This window comes from Thalassophryne amazonica, chromosome 11 (assembly GCF_902500255.1).
Source record: "Thalassophryne amazonica chromosome 11, fThaAma1.1, whole genome shotgun sequence".
In the NCBI taxonomy this organism is placed as follows: domain Eukaryota; kingdom Metazoa; phylum Chordata; class Actinopteri; order Batrachoidiformes; family Batrachoididae; genus Thalassophryne; species Thalassophryne amazonica.
In genome coordinates, this window is record NC_047113.1 from 67,164,807 (window position 1) to 67,187,182 (window position 22,376).

At 41.6% G+C, this 22,376-nt stretch overlaps 1 protein-coding gene and 1 long non-coding RNA gene across 13 annotated transcripts in view; both read right to left on the bottom strand.

The window, feature by feature from the left end:
• prom1a (prominin 1a) overlaps positions 1-22,376 on the bottom strand; it is a 252,412-nt gene that overhangs the window by 214,483 nt on the left and 15,553 nt on the right. The gene's annotated exons all lie outside the window — the stretch shown is intronic.
• LOC117520738 lies at positions 11,776-21,900 on the bottom strand. Its single transcript, XR_004563747.1, has 3 exons — positions 21,887-21,900; positions 18,338-18,344; positions 11,776-11,885 (listed from the first exon to the last, which is right to left on the bottom strand). It is a non-coding gene; the product is annotated as an uncharacterized LOC117520738 (long non-coding RNA).

Here is a 22,376-nt window from a genome sequence, read left to right on the forward strand (position 1 = left end):
AAAATCTGATAACCTTTGATGCTTGACATCAATCAAAAAACAAATGTTGTTTAGTCTATGTAATACCTCACAGACATATCTGCCACCTGCTGGATGTGGCACCTGCCTTCAAGCGAGCTAAAATGTAAGCTAGCAACTATGGTGAAAAACACAATGCCCACTACAAGGCCAAATGCAGGAAAAAATGTACAGCAGAGCAAGAGAGTAAAACAGGAATTATACAACCCCTGGCAAAAATTATGGAATCACCGGCCCCGGAGGATGTTCATTCAGTTGTTTAATTTTGTAGAAAAAAAAGCATATCACAGACATGACACAAAACTAAAGTCATTTCAAATGGCAACTTTCTGGCTTTAAGAAACACTATAAGAATCAGGAAAAAAAAAATTGTGGCAGTCAGTAACGGTTACTTTTTAGACCAAGCAGAGGGAAAAAATATGGAATCACTCAATTCTGAGGAAAAAATTATGGAATCATGAAAAACAAAAGAACCGCTCCAACACATCACTAGTATTTTGTTGCACTACCTCTGGCTTTTATAACAGCTTGCAGTCTCTGAGGCATGGACTTAATGAGTGACAAACATTACTCTTCATCATTCTGGCTCCACTTTCTCTGATTGCTGTTGCCAGATCAGCTTTGCAGGTTGGAGCCTTGTCATGGACCATTTTCTTCAACTTCCACCAAAGATTTTCAATTGGATTAAGATCCTGACTATTTGCAGGCCATGACATTGACCCTATGTGTCTTTTTGCAAGGAATGTTTTCACAGTTTTTGCTCTATGGCAAGATGCATTATCATCTTGAAAAATGATTTCATCATCCCCAAACATCCTTTCAATTGATGGGATAAGAAAAATGTCCAAAATATCAACGTAAACTTGTGCATTTACTGATGATGTAATGACAGCCATCTCCCCAGTGCCTTTACCTGACATGCAGCCCCATGTCATCAATGACTGTGGAAATTTACATGTTCTCTTCAGGCAGTCATCTTTATAAATCTAATTGGAACGGCACCAAACAAAAGTTCCAGCATCATCACCTTGCCCAATGCAGAGTCGAGATTCATCACTGAATATGACTTTCATCCAGTCATCCACAGTCCACGATTGCTTTTCCTTAGCCCATTGTAACCTTGTTTTCTTCTGTTTAGGTGTTAATGATGGCTTTCATTTAGCTTTTCTGTATATAAATCCCATTTCCTTTAGGCGGTTTCTTACAGTTCGGTCACAGACGTTGACTCCACTTTCCTCCCATTCGTTCATTTGTTTTGTTGTGCACTTTCGATTTTTGAGACATATTGCTTTAAGTTTTCTGTCTTGACACTTTGATGTCTTCCTTGGTCTACCAGTATGTTTGCCTTTAACAACCTTCCCATGTTGTTTGTATTTGGTCCAGAGTTTAGACACAGCTGACTGTGAACAACCAACATCTTTTGCAACATTGCGTGATGATTTACCCTCTTTTAAGAGTTTGATAATCCTCTCCTCTGTTCAATTGACATCTCTCGTGTTGGAGCCATGATTCATGTTAGTCCACTTGGTGCAACAGCTCTCCAAGGTTGATTTGATGCAGGTGTTAGTTTGGGGATGAAAATTTACAGGGTGATTCCATAATTTATTCCTCAGAATTGAGTGAGTCCATAATTTTTCCCTCTGCTTGGTCTAAAAAAAGTAACTGTTACTGACTGCCACAATTTTTTTTTTCTTGATTTCTTATGGTGTTTCTAAAGCCAGAAAGTTGCCATTTGAAATGACTTTAGTTTTGTGTCATGTCTGTGATCTGCTTTTTTTCTACAAAATTAAACAACTGAATGAACATCCTCCGAGGCCGGTGATTCCATAATTTTTGCCAGGCGTGTACAAAGGAGAGAAGCTGTTGAATAAATCCCGAAATGTGTCTTCTGTGCTACAAATTACTCAGTGCAATCTCGAAACACTGCTCCAAAGCGTTTTGGACCCTTTGAAACACTAGTTATAAACACTAGTCTGGAATCGGCATGAAAAGAAACTGTGCTGCCACCTGCTGAAGGCTACGGTCACTGCAGGACCTGTATGTGCACGAGCATGGGCGTTCACGGAAAGTCAATCAAATTTAAATTGAGTTGACTAGCCCCTCCATTTGACAAAAAACTGCATGTATCCCGGTCAGCTCGTGTTTAACTGGAGAGATGTTGTGGCTTTGCCAACACCATTTTTAAATGGAGGAGTGGGTGGTGAAAGTGCAAAAAAGGGAAGTGGAAAAAAGAGGGATTGCATACCTGCCATATTGGATTTTCGTCATGCAGGGGACTGTGGGAAATGTGTGCCTGCTGCGGACTCACAGACATGCTCAGAAAGTAAACAAAAACACTCAGAATGTCTGGGATTACTTGTGTCCTGGATGCTTCAGTAACCATCTCAGGGATAAACATGTGAATGCAACGCTTAGAAACAAGTGGATTCACAATATTGAAGGACTGGAAATAAGTGAAAGTCTAATTAAATTCAAACCAACATGAACCCACCGAGTCTGCAGCAGTCAGAAAATAGACATGATAGACAGACCAACGGCTTTTCCACTCAAACACTTCCATCAAAACCATTAACATAGTTTTGTCCAAACCTGTGGCAAAATTGCACCATCTATCTATTTTGCTTCTGTCGACGATTCAACGCACACTTTTTGATCTGATTGATCTCAAAGATGCGTAAGATTTTCTCCATTACAATAGTTTTTTTCCCCTGTGGAAAAAGACCAAATATTAAGCATTTTATGAACATTTGATATAAAAACCTCTAAATATGTACCATCATTTACTCCATCACTCACAAGGTAATAACAGCTAGGAGTGAATTAGTCAGAACTTACCTTTATCAGATCCTTTTTCTTGCCTTTTAAACTTGCAGTTCTGCACTTTAACCATTTTTTCAGCTCCGCTACTGCTGCTGCCTCAAATGGTGAGTTAATAAGAGCTGCGGGTACATCTTCTGGATCCAAAATGGCTTAAAAGTACTGCAATCCATCTTTGTTTACAGCCATAAATGCTGCCAGTAGGCCTGCAGATGATCCCATGATGCATTGCAGGAGGGCTTACTTCTGGCATGCACATTGGCAAATGCAATCCCCCATTCTATCACGATGCTTTGATGTTATCCAAAAATCTGATTTAACGTCAAACTCAAAATTTGCTAACCATCCATGCGTGCACGTGGTTGCTAATCAACAAGACATTCTTTACTGATGCTGCCAGGATTCCAAAAATAATTGTGAATGACCCCAAGCTTCATAATCAAAGGAATGACACAAAAGTCACAACAAAACGAAACCGGGCTAATTTCCTCGTGACTGAGCGCTTTTCCGACGGTTTCTACACAGATTCCGTTTTCCATCGCGCATCAGTTGACGGATACATTCATGAATGAGCGATCGGCTGGCCGTCGTGCGGTGGCGTTCTGCTCCACCGGGTCCACACACCGGGCCCTGAGTGCTGGTGACAAACGGGAAACTGAAAGGCCAACAACATATGGCGCTGGGGTTTATGGGATTACCCAGTTACCAAGGTGAGTCAGAGAGGCACTGATCTGCAAAATGTTCTGATTAAAAAAGATCACGTCGCGTAATGCGCGGAGGGCGAGGGTCTTCTGGGTGTCCACGACCCCATTAAACACACACCAGAGCCTGCATGAATGAGCATCCAGCTCTAATTGAATTAAATGTAGCGCCATGCACACATTTCAGGGTTCCCCTGTGAGCATGTGTTGCCAGATCTGTTTGTTAGAAGTGTTTTAAATGTTTGTATGGCAAATTTTATGATGTTGTTTCCCAAATATTTGGATCTGGCCATCCAGATAAATTAGTTCATTTTTTAAAAACGTGCTCAAAATGCTGTGGAGACATGGTTTGTGAGTCGGGGAGGGTTGTTTAAATGTTGGTGGTGACCAGTGTCTTCCTCAGAATTGCTTGTTTCTCTTTTATTTATCATCCTTTCCTATGACATCACAAAGATCAAAGGGAACAAAATTGCTGCTCGTCAACAGTAATAATGCACTCAATTCCAAATTCCTGAAGTGAGGGCTCAACATTGAGACAGAATGATGAAGCACATTTTTTTAATTATACAAAAAATAAATAATAAAATTAAATTTACTATTTTTTTTAAAGGGGGAGGAGCCTATGTGTTCTGATTTTGACAAAATTTTGCTGGTGATCTGAATCCACCTTGAACTGCCCTCCATCTTTACTGTTACTGCTATGACATCACAAAGATCTGATCAGGTGAGGCAGTTGTTGGAAACACTGGTTGAAACAATGCAAAGTGTCCTCATTGTTATTATGCTCAGAAAAGTAGTTGTTATTTTTGAATATACAAAAAAAAACATTGTACAGTATATAACAGTTCCATGGTGTTGTGAACACGGTGAACTGCGGTACGAGCACATGCTCCCAGACTTTACTTTTATATACAAAGTTGTTTTTTTCCCCGCTTTCAGCTGACCCTGTTTACTCGGGGTCACCACAGCAGAACTGCACTGGGATCTGGCATAGATTTTGAACCAGATGTCCTTCCTGAATTACAGTGCATTTGAAAAGTATTCACAGCAATTCAATTTTTCCACATTTTGTTATGTTACAACAAAATTAAAAAAAATGGATGAAATTCATTGTCCCCTTAAAATTCTACACACAACACCCCATAATGACAATGTGATTTTTTTTTTTGCAAGTTTATTAAACAAATAAAAATAATAATTATAAAAACCCTAAGAAACCCACATGTACTTAAGTATTCACAGTCTTTGCCGTGAAGCTCAAAATTTCAGCCAGGTAAAGGGACTTGCTTTATATAGCGCTTTTCATCTGCGTTTCAAACATAAATGCCTCACATTCACCCCGATGTCAGGCTGCTGCCATGCAAGCCGCCCACTACACACCGGGAGCAACTAGGGGATTAAGGACCTTGCCCAAGGGCCCTTAGTGATTTTCTGGTCAGGCTGGGATTTGAACCGAGGATCCTCTGGCTTCAAGCCCAACGCTCAACTACGAGACCATCACCTCAGGTGCTTCCTGTTTCCACTGATCATCTTTAAGTGTTTCTACAGTTTAATTGGAATCCACCTGGGGTAAATTCAGTTGATTGAACATGATTTATACTCAATAAAAATATAAATGCAACACTTTTGGTTTTGCTCCCATTTTGTATGAGATGAACTCAAAGATCTAAAACTTTTTCCACATACACAATATCACCATTTCCCTCAAATATTGTTCACAAACCAGTCTAAATCTGTGATAGTGAGCACTTCTCCTTTGCTGAGATAATCCATCCAACCTCACAGGTGTGCCATATCAAGATGCTGATTAGACACCATGATTAGTGCACAGGTGTGCCTTAGACTGTCCACAATAAAAGGCCACTCTGAAAGGTGCAGTTTTGTTTTATTGGGGGGGGAACCAGTCAGTATCTGGTGTGACCACCATTTGCCTCATGCAGTGCAACACATCTCCTTCGCATAGAGTTGATCAGGTTGTCAAAGGATGCCATATGTGCGCCTCCCTTTGGAGGTATTCTGGCCATATCTAACAGGGAAAAGAGTCTGAGGTGGTGGGAATATATGTCTCATCTGGTTTGTGAACGCTTTTAGGACCCCGAGGAGGAGCTGGAGGTTTGGGCCGAGAAGAAAATATCTCTGCTAGCTTCCTTGGCATGTTGCCAGTATGACCTGACCCAGGAAAAAGCAGTTTAAACAGGACGGGTGATGTAATGCAACGGGACACATATCAAAGTGATGAATTGCATTACAGCTTCTAGTTCCAGTGGCGCTTGGCTGTTCAGACATTTTGGATTCAGATTTGCTTCTTCTTGGGGGTTTGAAAGGAAGGAAGAATATTTATTTTTGTCTCTACACAAACAGTGAAGACAGTGGATTGGAACATGCTAAACTGATAAAGAACAAGACATGGACAAAGCACATGCCCTCTGCAGAAAACTGTATATAAACTGTACCTTCCAACAATTCCAAAGTTGTCTCACAGATGTGGTCCATGAAAGGTAACATTTAACATCGATAAAAAGCATTTTTTAGGCTTAATTAGTCCCATTATCAATTGGATGATTTGTGAGATGTAACACAAAATCAGTCACTAAACAGATCCTGATTCACATAAGAATGATGCTTATCTTTGGACATCTTCGGAAGGAGAGTTTGAAAATTCATCCCGCATGGGATAAAAGTTCATCTCAGGTTACTTCCCCCGCCAAGACTGGTACCCATTTACAGGTGGGTTGATTTGGGACAGTGCATATGAAGAATCTTGTCCAAGGACAGACACAGGTTGCCTAATGGACACAACTGGAATTGAATCCAAGGCAAGGCAACATAGGTGCATGTCAGAAAATAGGAAAATTGTGGAAATGTTCTTTTTTTAGATAATTCATAGAGTGAAAATTGTATATATATTCTTGGCTTATTCCATATAAACTAAAACGTTTCAGGCATTTTTATTTTAATTTTGATACAGCCTGACTCCCCCCTCCAACAAACAAACAAACAAAAAAAACAAATAGAAAATCTCAAAATATTCTATTTCATTTCTAGTCACAATTTTTGCAGTATAAACACCATGAATCTCTCGGTCTTATCAAATAAGCACAATCCCAATCGTGGAAGACTAATGACTTGAAAGTTGTCCAGATAACGCTTATTGATACCCTCCACAAGAAGGGTAAACCACAGAAGGTCACTGCTGAAAGGACTGACTGTTCAGAGTGCTGTACCAAAGCATATTCATGGAAAGCTGACTGGAAGGGAAAAGTGTGGTAGGAAAAGATGCACAAGCAACAGGGATCACTGCAGCCTTGAGAACACTGTTAAACAAAGCCAATTCAACAACTTGGGATGTCTTCACAAGGAGTAGACTGAGGCTGGGGTCCGTGTATCAGAACCACCATGCACAGACATGCAGGAAATGAGCTCCAAGTGTTGCTTTCTTACTGTCAAAACCATTGCTCAGTGTTCTTTTGCAGATGAAATAAAATGTTGAATTTAATTTGGAAATGAAGGTCCCAGAGTCTGGAGGAAGAGTGGACAGGCCCAGAATGCAATATGCTTGAAGTCCAGTATGAAGTTTCCACAGTCAGCAATGATTTTGGGCACCATGTCCTCTGCTGGTGTTGGTCCACTGTGTTTTATCAAGTCCAAAGTCAACGCAACCATCTACCAGGAAATGTTAGAACACTTCATGCTTTAATATGTTGACAAGCTTTAGATGCCGATTTCCTTTTCCAGCAGGACTTGGCACCTGCCCACAGTGCCAAAATTGCTAGTTGCTGCTTTGTTGACCATGGGTTTACTATACCTGATTGGCCACATACATAATACCCTAAATGTTCTCTGTTAGGTATTGTCAAGAAGAAGACACCAGACCCAACACCTCAGCAGTGCCCCATGCTGATTAACTCCATCCCACGTCCCACTGATTCAGCAATTCATTCAAAAAGCATTCCAGCCAAGGTTTGAGTGCATAAATAAACATACTTTTCAGAGGTTTGACATTTCTGTATTGTAAATGCTTTTTTATTGATGTTATGAAATATTAGAAAATTTTGAGATACGCATTTTCAATTTTTTTGTAGGCTGTAGGCTGAACTGTAAGCTGTAATTTTCAAAATTAAAATAAAATAAATGCTTGAAACACACACCTTCAACTGCTTATCCAAAATTGGGTCATGGGGGTCTGGAGCCTATTCCAGCAGTCACAGGACGTGAAGTGGGGTACACCCTGGACAGGACACCAGTCTGTCACAAGGCCACATGTAGACAAACAAACACATTCACACCCGCATGTATAGTGGCTGTAATCTGCATTGTGTTGTGTTCTTTGGCTCCTCCTATTTGCTTCCCTCGGGATGCAAACTCACGATCCCCAACATGGGAGGCAGACTCTCAAACCAGAAGGCTAAAACCCAGGGCTCCAACCTTGTGGCCAGAGAATCACTTTTGCTGTTGGGGAGTGAGGTTTACTTACTACATATGCACAGCGACTCCTGCTGGCTCCTGTTACACACGCACACCTACGGACAATTTAAAGTTTCCAATTCACCTAATTTGCATGTCATTGGATGTGGGAGGAGGGAGGGTTCCCACACAGAGGGAACCCACGCAAACTCCACACAGAAAGGCCACAGGTGGGAATCAATCCCATGACCTTCTCACTGTGAGGCAACAGTGCTAACCACTAAGCCACTGTGATGCACTGTTTGAAACATTTTAGTTTCAATGTAATGACTCAAGAATATATATATAATTTTCAACTTTCTGAAATACCCGACAATACCTGTACTGAACATTTTCTCTATATTCAAATTTTTTTTTCCTGTAATGGTAGTCCAACTCCTATATGTCACAAAACCACCTGCTCTGCAGATTTAGACTGCAAACCTGACATCACTATGTAATTAAGAGAAACATGAGACAATGACGACAACAAAAAAGGCGGCAATTTCACTTTATTAATATATGATGTAGATGGCTCCTGACCTATATGTTGTCAAGAAGCTTCTGGGAAGAGCTAATCAAGTGTCACTGGACAGAAAAAGCATTTAACATTGCCATGCTTTGTGTGGCAATGAAGATCCACGTCTTATGGCTCTGAAACTTGATAGTCTCTCCAGAAAATTCTTGGGTACTGCTGGAATGACTTTGTGTCCAATGAGTTTTTGTTGAAGGAAAGTCATATTAGGCACTGTCGTGGAAAGTCAGTTACAACATTACTGCCATGAGCCATGTTTCCCAAAGCGTGATCCAGTATAAAAGGTGCCACAGTGTTGAGGACTGCAACAACTGGTGAAGCCTAAGGGAACACCCATGCTTCAGGAAACACCCATGTTTCACACGGTGATTTCCACAAGGTGTCAATGAACCGGTGCCTGAGTGGCTGCCGATCAGGATTCAGGGTAGTTCTATAGTGCAGCTGATGTGATGGGTGACACCAATGGATGCTCCCAGATCTGATCGTGCTGCAGGAAAAAAAAAAAAAAAAATGGCTTTTGCTGCTTTGGCTGTAATCTCTACTCACAACATGAAAGATAAAATTGAAATATCTGCCGGTTTGTGATTCCAGTAGAAGTCTGTGATGCGCATCACAAAGCACTTTGATCTTTTTGTCCTCTTTTGATGTCTTCTACTTTGATTTCTCTCAAGTCTTTGTGTCCTTCAGTGAACACCAAAGACTCTTCATGTCTTTGTGATGGGAAGAATTTTTTATTTATTTTTTTTAAAAGCCCGTGAGCTGCATCTTTCCAAGCGTGGTATGTTGAATGTCAAACATGGATGAAGTCAAATCTGAGCTGCGAGTTCACCACAGGCTGCAGTGTGCAGCACACTGTGGAGATTCAGTGCACCGTGGGCGCATCCAAATCAGTTTTGGGCTGTAACTTAAATGTCATTGGTAAAATGCATAGAAACAGTATTCTTCTTCTTTGTATGTATTAGATTTAAAATATTCAAAGAACATTTAACTTCATGACGCTTATTAACAAGAGAAAGACTTTAAGCAAAACCATATCTCAGCAACTTGTTAAAAATTCTTGTTTTTTTATTCTGGAAGACCCTGATACCTGTACGGTCTTGAATATGGTTTTTCGTCAGCTTATTGGCTTTCGGACTCACAGGACTTTGGACACTGGCCGTTTCATCTCTGTTAGAAGATAATAAACTGAGCTAAATGAATTGCTATTATAAAACGTAAAAAAAACTGACTGCATAAGAATGCACACTTTTAAAGTCAGCTTAAGTCGTGCACAAGTGTGATGCACCATTACATCCACCTCACCACGGAACCACACTAGGTCCTAGATGGCAACTGCCCAAGCAGACAACTGGTCCATCCCCACCTCCTGAAAGTAACTATCTACCTGCCGCAGTCAGGTCAAACTTGGGCATTCCGTTGGCTTTCTCCGGCTGGATTCCCCAACACTGAGGCACCTTAGTGCTGGATCATGCCCAGAGAAATATGCTGCCCAGTTGTAGCTAACGTTTCATCACAATGCAAGTAACACTCCATATCTTAGTTTCCCTAAGTAACTGTTTATTTGACACAAAACCATTTGAGCAGTACCCAAGGATCTTCAAAAGAGACCTAGTACCAAAGACATCTAGTTGTCGCCTTTGGTCACTGGCGTCCATCTCACTATCATACAGTAAAACAGGAGACACCAAGACCTTACCACCTTGATGTTCTTGGTTGTCCCTAAATCCTGGCACTAGAAATAAAGCTAATTGGGTATTTGTAGTGGTTGACCCTAATCTTTGGAATAGCTGACCTTTATATTAGAACTGTGCAGACCCTAGAAATGTCTAAGTCACCGTTGAAGACCCATTTATATTCACTGGCATTTGATTTGAGTTTAACTCCTTGACATCATTTTGTTTTGGACTGCAAGTTAAATTGTTCTTATTTACTTTATTTAGTTTTACACTTGTTTAGCTTTGTTTTGGTATTTTAAACCTGCTGCATCTTAGAAGATTTATGGAGGAGTAAATTTACATACAATCACAATGAAACATGACGGAGTTTAAGTCCTTAAAAGAATTGAAAAAAATTGGAATGTGTAGATGTGCAACACTCATTGAAACACATGCACATAGAATGGAGTTATATCCCAACTGTAAGATAAGTCCTCCCAGCTTCTCCCCATTTCACAAGGAACCCAATTCTGCTCTGAAAACAAGCAGACGAATCACTTCGCCACTACGCTACCCAGTTATACCAAAACCTAGGGTCCTAGGGTCCACTGGTCCTAACCTCTTAAAATCATTTGATGGAGTATATTACAACCCCAAACTGATTTTAAAGTTCACAAATAAATGTAAAACTGTAATAGCTAACAAACCAGATCCAGTTTTGTTCAATTTGCAAAAATAAAACATGATTCTGTTGACAAACACCATTAATCACCTTCAATTGTACTGTTGTCTATAAATCTACTGAACTGAAAATCAATAAGTAATGTTAATTTACCATAATTTCTTTGTTTTTTTAAATAGTCACTTTTGCAACATTACTTAACCTACTTTAGTGCATGTGAATGTGCATAGTGCATAGTGAATGAAAATTGTGAAATCTGAGGAAAATTCGCAGGGGGTCTCAGGGGAGCAGCTCTCCAGGAGCCTGGGTTTAGGGCCCGTGGGGCCCAAGAAACCACATTAATTTTGTATTTAATAATACATTTTCAGCATCTCCTGGAAGAAAAATCTCAAAGGAAGTGCATATTTAAATGATTCTCGATTCAACCTTTCATTTGAACTGTCAATGATAATGTTGAAATAACAGAATATGACATGGAAGTTGGACCTGAAATGATTTTGCTCTTAATTGGAAACCAAATTATACATTAACTCATAACAATTAAACTACATGAAATTCATGAAGACTGAAAAGACTTAAAGCATTTCAAAAACCACAGGTAAAGCTTGTAGAATATTTTGAAAATCATTGTAAAATATCAATAACATACCTTATAGTAAAAAAAGTCACATATCCTAGTGCAAATTCCTGTAAATCTATTCAAAGCCACAATGTATTTTTTCCAATGAAAGAAAGTCTACATTAATTTAAAAAAGTCACCTAATCTTGTCTGAAATCCTGTTTGAACAGTGCAATGTTTATTTAAAAATTTTTTTTTGTTTATTTTTCAGATTAAAAAAATTCTTACTGTGTTTCTTGAGGGCACAAGATGCAGGGAGCTTTTCCCATTTATCTGTGTTCATGACGACGAACTTTAAATACAGCTCAATGCCAATTCCACGGATTTTTGTCCTTATCAAACTTTTTCAAACTGTGATTCTCACCATCTTCCCTCTCTCCAATGTCGCTCCGTGACACAGACATGCTGCAAAATTCTTCTTTTAAAAAGGTATGTGATGTCCACATGCTACATTTAGCTTGGAGCAGCTGCACAGCATCACCATAGCAACCAACCAGTCCCGCTTTACAACAACCGTTGCTACAGCCATGCTTTGAGAGAGGGATTTTTCTCCGCCGACTTCCTCGGATCCGAGGACACAGATTTGAATCTGTTATACAGATCAGTGTCCGCGGACTTATAAAACTTGCATGATGTCGGAAAAAAAGAACGCTTTGCGATAAGCATTTAAAAAAAAAAACTGACGATCATGATTACAAAGTACACACTAAAACTATTGCATATATTCACAGATATTGTGGATTGTGTTAGACACAGATGAGGACCAGCAAACATCTTATTTTGGGACATGTTGGCATTGTTTAACATGATAATTTGCAATTATTTTATATCATCTATTTTATATATCATTTTAAATAGGAACGTTGGCGCAGTGAGACATGTCTGGCCTTGTTCAGGCAGGAACATGTAAACCAGGCCTTTAGTTTCCAAGCAATTCTTGCTACTATGTACTGGTCATCAACATTGTTTGCGTAGGTTTTTTTTTTTTTTTTTTTGCTGACCAACTCACTTCAGGGAGCATTAATAGGGCACCGCAGTCTCGTTTGAGGGTGGCGCTAAAGGGGTAAAATATGACGCGTATGACGTATTACCTGTACTTCCGGGGGGAAACCCATTTTCAATGGGTTTTTGGGTAAATTACACACAAACAAAGTGAAAATGCAAAGAAAAAGTGACGATGCAGTGGGAAAGTGGGCATGTGCTGCGGTTTGTTTGACGTCTCCCATCTGCCTCATCTTTTCTTCTCCACTGGGAACTGAAAAATAAATACTTTTTGTGACTGCTTCGGTGACTGCAGCCGAAAACAAAACAGTACACCATTTTTCCGTGTGAACTTACACTGTGTATATACTGCACAACAGGGCAGAGGTCCCCGTAAGTGGTCAAATCCCACTATATCACACAGGGTTCAAGCCAGACTGTGGTGCCCTATACAGTGACGATGTTCACTTAGCAGCACTTAGCTAATGTCTTTATTTTGAAATTACTTTCAGTGTTTATTTACTGTTGTTTTCACACGCTATCTCCAAGTCTGTCATCGTGGAGGAGCATGAAAATTTCAGGAATGTGATGGTCCCACAGCAGAAAAGAATTTCACACTGTAAGGGGCATTCCCTGCAGTGTAAGACTACGCCAGGAGCCAGTCAGTCTCACAGAGAAAGACGTAAAGGTTTATCCGATTTTAGAGAAGAGTGTCCATGAAGAGTCGGAGAGAAAGTGACGGCAAGCGAAAACGATGGCCCGTTCTGTTTACGATCTAAATGGATGAGCTATGATATGGACATAAGACTTGTAACAGCTACCAGCCATTAATGTTGGCGAGGTTTCCCGCATCTGGAACTTGTAGAACTTGGAAGTATCCAAAGGAGACAACAACTTTGTTTACATACGAGGTCTATTAGAAAAGTATCCGACCTTATTATTTTTTCAAAAACCATATGGATTTGAATCATGTGTGATTGCGTCAGACAAGCTTGAACCCTCGTGCGCATGCGTGAGTTTTTCCATGCCTGTCGGTTGCGTCATTCGCCTGTGAGCAGGCTTTGAGTGAGAAGTGGTCCACCCCCTCGGCAGATTTTCATTGTCAGGAAATGGCGGAATGATTTGGGCTTTTTTTCCATCAGACTTTTTTCAGAAACTGTTAGAGACTGGCAGCTGGAAACCATTAGAAAAATTTATCTGGCTTTCGGTGAAAATGTTACGGGCTTGGTAGAGAATAAGGAGTGTTACTGTTGCTTTAAGGACAGCCCCCAGCGGCTGTGGGGCGCGCCGCGCTCCGAAGCCGCCATCGACAGGCTGAACGACCATTTCATTTCTAAACGGATGGCTGTCTGGATCCGTGACCATCGTGTGCCATTTCTCTGGTTATCACAAGAGCTGGACATCAACCATTTTCCGGCAGATTTCACTTTTAACAAGAGATTTTGTCATGGAAAGCCGAGCAGAGGCTTCGTGCGTCACCATGGATTCGCTACTGGAGCGAGACAAAACCCCTCTGTTTTGGTCTCACAGGACGGCTTTGATGGCGTTCAGATAGCTGTCAGTGGTTTTTCCATCAAGTGATTATCTGATAAATTGTGGATGTGCCTGGACATGCCAGAACATGTTCCGTGAGGCTTCATTACGGCGTTGCCTTGCGCCATGCGGCACCGCGCGAAGCCTCCGCTCCTCTTTCCATGACACAAAACTCCGTAACAGTGGAATGTGCCATTTCATTTCCAAACTGGGACGCGGTGTTTTATCCGGGACGTCGTGTGACTAGCACAGGATTGTGAAAAGCTGTGGACATCAGCACTTTTTCGGCACATTGAGGACAGACGTGCAGAGGAATTCCACGCGTGACGGCGGTGCTGCATGGCTCAAAGCAAACGCCGTGATGAAGCCTCACGGGATATGTTCTGGCATGTCCAGGCACATCCACAATTTCTCGGATAATCACTCGATGGAAAAACCACCGACAGCTGTCTGAACGCCATCTCAAAGCCGTCCTGTGAGACCAAAACGGAGGTGGTTTTGTCTCGCTCCAGTAGCGAATCCATCATGACGTGCGAAGCCTACGCTCGGCTTTCCATGACAAAATCTCTTGTTAAAAGTGAAATCTGCCGGAAAATGGTTGATGTCCAGCTCTTGTGATAACCAGAGAAATGGCACACGATGGTCACGGATCCAGCCAGCCATCCGTTTAGAAATGAAATGGTCGTTCAGCCTGTCGATGGCGGCTTCAAAGCGGCGTGCCCCACAGCCGCTGGGGTCGTCCTTAAAGCAACAGTAACACTCCTTATTCTATGTCAAGCCCGTAACATTTTTCACCGAAAGCCAGATACATTTTTCTAATGGTTTCCAGCTGCCAGTCTCTAACAGTTTCTGAAAAAATTTCTGATGGAAAAAAAGCCCAAATCATTCCGCCATTTCCTGACAATGAAAATCCGCCGAAGGGGGTGGACCACTCCTCACTCAAAGCTGCTCACAGGCGAATGACGCAACCGACAGGCGTGGAAAACTCACGCATGCGCACGAGGGTTCAAGCTTGTCTGATGCAATCACACGTGATTCAAATCCATAAGGTTTTTGAAAAAATAATAAGGTCGGATACTTTTCTAATAGACCTCATACGACAATGTGTGAACCGGAGCAGCGTCAGACAGCAGAATGATATTCTACATGGCTGCTGTTTGCTAATCCTGGAGAAGCAAAACCAGCGGGATACGGCTGTTTCAGGGTATGCATTTATTACTACTTTGTTTGTCCTTATCCAGTCTTCAATCATCTGAATACATCACAGGTTACAAAGGAGATGGAGCCCAAAATATGTTGGTCTGCCAGCCTCAGACAATTCAATCAAAAACAAATAGTGCACCCCTATAGCAGTACGTAAGTACCTATATGTGGGTTGGGAGAATTCATGAAGCCTTGTTGTTAATTGAAGGGTCCCGATGACTACTAAGACCACAGTTTCTGGTTATCTGAAGTGCATGAAAGAGGGCTGATACATTTTTTTTGACACACTGCATGTGGGAATGAGCTGAACCTCAACATCTCGGCCTTAATACCTGCTAATGGGTTTCCCTGGCAACTGTTACTTGCTTTGGATTAAAGCCAGATTTTCACAAGGCTGCTGTATCTAACCTCCAGCTTGGCATGGTGTCTTAAGGAAAAGCAATACAGACACTAATGAGAAAGCACTTTCCAACAGGGCTCTCTGCATGACAGTAGCCAGCATCATCTCCCCCACCGCATTCCCACACAGGTGGGAAGCAATACCGTTAGAAATTAAATAGAAGCATCTATTACACCTCTGTTATCAAGTGATTACAGATTCATCCATCAGCAACAGGGGAAATGACTCAATCAATGAAACCACTGTATGGAATTTTATCCTGTTATACATCCAAAACCATAAGACTGATTACGGTTTCTATTTTCAGGCATGATATTGACCCAACGTTGACATTAATGATTTTTGTTTTCCTCTTACGCTGCGTTACACATAACGACAAGTCACGAATGCCACGAAGTACACATTCTTGGCCACTGATCACGAATATGATTATTCGGGGCAGAGGCGTCAGGTGGATCAAACAGTCACACACTGTTGGGCTCTTGCTTGCCTCTACTGGTGGTTGGCTCTCACTGTGGTATTGTATCACTTCCTGTTCCGGAGCAACAGCGGTGTTTTGCTGTATCTGTTAGCTGTTTAATCTGCGCAGTTAGATTGATCTAGTTACCTAGATAACGATTTGCTTCACAGTGTAATCTTCACGTGCCTTAACTAAAGCACTCCCTCTACTGAATCACCTCTAAATTATTTACACATTATTCACTTTGTGTGTTTTTAGGACTCCGCTAGCTTAGCACAGCTACTAGCTCTTAGCCGGTTTAGCATGGCGGCTTCTCCTGTCTCTCCCGCACTTTTCTGCTCTGGGTGTGAAATGTTTAGTTATTCCTCGGCCTCCTTTAGCAGTAATGGTACTTGTAATAAGTGTAGCTTATTTGTAGCTTTGGAGGCCAGGCTGGGCGAATTGGAGACTCGGCTCCGCACCGTGGAAAATTCTACAGCTAGCCAGGCCCCTGTAGTCGGTGCAGACCAAGGTAGCTTAGCCACCGTTAGTTTCCCTCTGGCAGATCCCGAGCAGCCGGGAAAGCAGGCCGACTGGGTGACTGTGAGGAGGAAGCGTAGCCCTAAACAGAAGCCCCGTGTACCCCGCAACCCGTTCACATTTCTAACCGTTTTTCCCCACTCGGCGACACACCCGCCGAGGATCAAACTCTGGTTATTGGCGACTCTGTTTTGAGAAATATGAAGTTAGTGACACCAGCAACCATAGTCAATTGTCTTCCGGGGGCCAGAGCAGGTGACATTGAAGGAAATTTGAAACTGCTGGCTAAGGCTAAGCGTAAATTTGGTAAGATTGTAATTCACGTCGGCAGTAATGACACCCGGTTACGCCAATCGGAGGTCACTAAAATTAACACTGAATCGGTGTGTAACTTTGCAAAACAATGTCGGACTCTGTAGTTTTCTCTGGGGCCCCTCCCCAATCGGACCGGGAGTGACATGTTAGCCCCATGTTCTCCTTGAATTGCTGTCTGTCTGAGTGGGTGTCCAAAAAATGAGGTGGGCTTCATAGATAATTGGCAAAGCTTCTGGGGAAAACCTGGTCTTGTTAGGAGAGACGGCATCCATCCCACTTTGGATGGAGCAGCTCTCATTTCTAGAAATCTGGCCAATTTTCTTAAATCCTCCAAACCGTGACTATCCAGGGTTGGGACCAGGAAGCAGAGTTGTAGTCTTACACACCTCTCTGCAGCTTCTCTCCCCCTGCCATCCCCTCATTACCCCATCCCCGTAGAGACGGTGCCTGCTCCCAGACCACCAATAACCAGCAAAAATCTATTTAAGCATAAAAACTCAAAAGAAAAAATAATATAGCACCTTCAACTGCACCACAGACTAAAACAGTTAAATGTGGTCTATTAAACATTAGGTCTCTCTCTTCTAAGTCCCTGTTAGTAAATGATATAATAATTGATCAACATATTGATTTATTCTTCCTTACAGAAACCTGGTTACAGCAGGATGAATATGTTAGTTTAAATGAGTCAACACCCCTGAGTCACACTAACTGCCAGAATGCTCGTAGCACGGGCCGAGGCGGAGGGTTAGCAGCAATCTTCCATTCCAGCTTATTAATTAATTAAAAACCCAGACAGAGCTTTAATTCATTTGAAAGCTTGACTCTTAGTCTTGTCCATCCAAATTGGAAGTCCCAAAAACCAGTTTTATTTGTTGTTATCTATCGTCCTCCTGGTCGTTACTGTGAGTTTCTCTGTGAATTTTCAGACCTTTTGTCTGACTTAGCTCAGATAAGATAATTATAGTGGGCGATTTTAACATCCACACAGATGCTGAGAATGACAGCCTCAACACTGCATTTAATCTATTATTAGACTCAATTGGCTTTGCTCAAAATGTAATGAGTCCACCCACCACTTTAATCATATCTTAGATCTTGTTCTGACTTATGGTATGGAAATTGAAGACTTAACAGTATTCCCTGAAAACTCCCTTCTGTCTGATCATTTCTTAATAACATTTACATTTACTCTGATGGACTACCCAGCAGTGGGGAATAAGTTTCATTACACTAGAAGTATTTCAGAAAGCGCTGTAACTAGGTTTAAGGATATGATTCCTTTATGTTCTCTAATGCCATATACCAACACAGTGCAGAGTAGCTACCTAAACTCTGTAAGTGAGATAGAGTATCTCGTCAATAGTTTTACATCCTCATTGAAGACAACTTTGGATGCTGTAGCTCCTCTGAAAAGAGAGCTTTAAATCAGAAGTGCCTGACTCCGTGGTATAACTCACAAACTCGCAGCTTAAAGCAGATAACCCGTAAGTTGGAGAGGAAATGGCGTCTCACTAATTTAGAAGATCTTCACTTAGCCTGGAAAAAGAGTCTGTTGCTCTATAAAAAAGCCCTCCATAAAGCTAAGACATCTTACTACTCATCACTAATTGAAGAAAATAAGAACAACCCCAGGTTTCTTTTCAGCACTGTAGCCAGGCTGACAAAGAGTCAGGGCTCTATTGAGCCGAGTATTCCTTTAACTTTAACTAGTAATGACTTCATGACTTTCTTTGCAAATAAAATTTTAACTATTAGAGAAAAAATTATTCATAACCATCCCAAAGACATATCTTTATGTTCGGCTGCTTTCAGTAATGCTGGTATTTGGTTAGACTCTTTCTCTCCGATTGTTCTGTCTGAGTTATTTTCAATAGTCACTTCCTCCAAACCATCAACATGTTTATTAGACCCCATTCCTACCAGGCTGCTCAAGGAAGCCTTACCATTAATTAATGCTTCAATCTTAAATATGATCAATCTATCTTTATTAGTTGGCTATGTACCACAGGCTTTTAAGGTGGCAGTAATTAAACCATTACTTAAAAAGCCATCACTTGACCCAGCTATGTTAGCTAATTATAGACCAATCTCCAACCTTCCTTTTCTCTCAGAAATTCTTGAAAGGGTAGTTGTAAAACAGCTAACTGATTATCTTCAGAGGAATGGTCTATTTGAAGAGTTTCAGTCAGGTTTCAGAATTCATCACAGTACAGAAACAGCATTAGTGAAGGTTACAAATGATCTTCTTATGGCCTCAGACAGTGGACTCATCTCTGTGCTTGTTCTGTTAGACCTCAGTGCTGCTTTTGATACTGTTGACCATAAAATTTTATTACAGAGATTAGAGCATGCCATAGGTATTAAAGGCACTGCGCTGCGGTGGTTTGAATCATATTTATCTAACAGAGTACAATTTGTTCATGTAAATGGGGAATCTTCTTCACAGACTAAGGTTAATTATGGAGTTCCACAAGGTTCTGTGCTAGGACCAATTTTATTCACTTTATACATGCTTCCCTTAGGCAGTATTATTAGACGGCATTGCTTAAATTTTCAGTGTTACGCAGATGATACCCAGCTTTATCTATCCATGAAGCCAGAGGACACACACCAATTAGCTAAACTGCAGGATTGTCTTACAGACATAAAGACATGGATGACCTCTAATTTCCTGCTTTTAAACTCAGATAAAACTGAAGTTATTGTACTTGGCCCCACAAATCTTAGAAACATGGTGTCTAACCAGATCCTTACTCTGGATACCATTACCCTGACCTCTAGTAATACTGTGAGAAATCTTGGAGTCATTTTTGATCAGGATATGTCATTTAAAGCGCATATTAAACAAATATGTAGGACTGCTTTTTTGCATTTACGCAATATCTCTAAAATTAGAAAGGTCTTGTCTCAGAGTGATGCTGAAAAACTAATTCATGCATTTATTCCTCTAGGCTGGACTATTGTAATTCATTATTATCAGGTTGTCCTAAAAGTTCCCTGAAAAGCCTTCAGTTAATTCAAAATGCTGCAGCTAGAGTACTAACGGGGACTAGAAGGAGAGAGCATATCTCACCCATATTGGCCTCTCTTCATTGGCTTCCTGTTAATTCTAGAATAGAATTTAAAATTCTTCTTCTTACTTATAAGGTTTTGAATAATCAGGTTCCATCTTATCTTAGGGACCTCATAGTACCATATCACCCCAATAGAGCGCTTCGCTCTCAGACTGCAGGCTTACTTGTAGTTCCTAGGGTTTGTAAGAGTAGAATGGGAGGCAGAGGCTTCAGCTTTCAGGCTCCTCTCCTGTGGAACCAGCTCCCAATTCGGATCAGGGAGACAGACACCCTCTCTACTTTTAAGATTAGGCTTAAAACTTTCCTTTTTGCTAAAGCTTATAGTTAGGGCTGGATCAGGTGACCCTGAACCATCCCTTAGTTATGCTGCTATAGACTTAGACTGTTGGGGGGTTCCCATGATGCACTGTTTCTTTCTCTTTTTGCTCTGTATGCACCACTCTGCATTTAATCATTAGTGATTGATCTCTGCTCCCCTCCACAGCATGTCTTTTTCCTGGTTCTCTTCCTCAGCCCCAACCAGTCCCAGCAGAGGACTGCCCCTCCCTGAGCCTGGTTCTGCTGGAGGTTTCTTCCTGTTAAAAGGGAGTTTTTCCTTCCCACTGTCGCCAAGTGCTTGCTCACAGGGGGTCGTTTTGACCTTTGGGGTTTTTACGTAATTATTGTATGGCCTTGCCTTACAATATAAAGCGCCTTGGGGCAACTGTTTGTTGTGATTTGGCGCTATATAAATAAAATTGATGATGATGATGAGGTGTCCTCAGGAACTGCTGCAACCTGTTACCACACGTTACGATTAATGGCACGTGTTGCTGGAGAATTATCAGGAACCATTACACACGGTCAAGAATAGTGTTCGCGTTGTTGCGCACTATTGCGCGTAACAGCCCATTGTTAAGTTCTGTCACGTTGTGAACGAGGTGAATTGTCTCCACACACACACCCATATTCATCCAACCGAATTCAGATCGCTCCAGTTTTTCACAAGAACTTTGTGACTGCATGCATAGTTGGGCTCTGTGCCATGGAGTGGCGCAGAGAGGCGGAGGAGGAGACGGACAGAGCCAGACGTGTGGCTTCATGCGGCTCTCGTCTCACGCATTTTCCCAAACATCAGGCACATGCAGCAGGTGGAACACCTGCAGGAGCACGCTGAAGAGCACTGAAATTAGACTTTTAGCCGACTTGGTGTCAGCAATCAAACTGAATGGGGTGCAGCAGGGTTTAATTGTGCGCACGCTTCTTCCTCCACCAGACTGGAGGAGGTGCAGAGATGTCTGGCTGCACGTGAGTCTCCTCTCACTCCTCTGGTTGCTCAGACTCGTTCTCCCGCTCATCAGTTACAACAGCAGGTAGAACACCTGCAGGAGTGTCCTGAGGAGCTTCAGCAGGAACTGTGAAACAACACTTGGAGCCGAGTTTAATTGTGCGCACGTGACAGAAAACTGATTCGTCGTGGCGCGCAGTGAAATGTGACGCCGCGTTACAAGTCGTGTCAAAACTTGACAGTTTTCGTGTCACTTCGTAATAACGTGTGACAGTTTGGGCTCCAAGAACCATCACAGGAACCACTACGAATGTTGTCACGTTCTATTAAGGATCAATACTCATCAAGACGGATCAATACGCTCAGTTGCGACCTCCACGATGTGAGATGATATGAGGGTGGTGTGTGACATTCGTGGAAGATTTTTTGACAGGCAAAAACATGCTCCACGAATATCAAGAATATCATGCACCAACACGCACTATTAAGAAACCTATTCAGATGCGTTAAGTCACATTAAGAATGTCAGGAATGTGTCATGAATGACATAAAAATGACATTTGTAATGCGTCAGGGTTATGTGTAAACGCACCTTTAGAACAGCATTTCTTCTTCAAATAATGCAAAAAATAAATAATACTAAATAGATTCGACAAATGACTTTGAAGCTCTAAACTGAGACATATGGTTCAGTGGGTTTGTTCCAGCAATAATGGAACAGATGGTTCCAACTTGGCAAAAGTCATATTTACTGTGCAATGCAGAAGTACAACCTCAAACAAAGTCAATCTTACAAACTTTGACCATGCAATCCAAGAAAGGCTCAATTAAAAGTCAGGCTTACAAAAATTCAGGTATCAGTGCCGGATGTCCTGGCTTTTTCTCTGGGAATTCTATCTGAGGTTCACTAGCTCCACTGCAGAAACCCAGGAAAACCCCAAACTGTCAAAATTCTTGAGAAGGTTTTATCTTTTGTCTGCGTTATGGCCACATAAATCCACTAACCTCTGCTTTGATAACACCATCCCACCACCAGGAAATGTAATCTACAGCAGTGTCCCCTTAACCTTCTCCAGCCACTGTGATCCTCAACTCTGAGGCACTTGCAAGATGGATCGTACCCATAAAAACATGTCACGTGGTCAAAATGT